Source organism: Trematomus bernacchii, unplaced genomic scaffold, assembly GCF_902827165.1.
Source record: "Trematomus bernacchii unplaced genomic scaffold, fTreBer1.1, whole genome shotgun sequence".
Lineage (NCBI taxonomy): Eukaryota > Metazoa > Chordata > Actinopteri > Perciformes > Nototheniidae > Trematomus > Trematomus bernacchii.
This window is the reverse complement of record NW_022987705.1, coordinates 12,860,826-12,861,030: the sequence shown is the minus strand read 5'-3', so window position 1 is coordinate 12,861,030 and position 205 is coordinate 12,860,826.

Below are 205 nucleotides of genomic sequence, written 5' to 3'. Positions count from 1 at the left end.
TCAAGTGAGGTGACACACATTGAAGCCTCACATGGAAATGTCTCAATACATTGTTATTTGAATGAGCATTGTACTTGTTCTACCCTCAGTGATTTATCGGCACATCAGCTGATTAGAACCAAGTTTACAAGAAACATCTTTTAATAACACTTCCTCTATGTGTTGTAGTAACAGTAACTGTTAGCTCATTTATAATGATGTACGC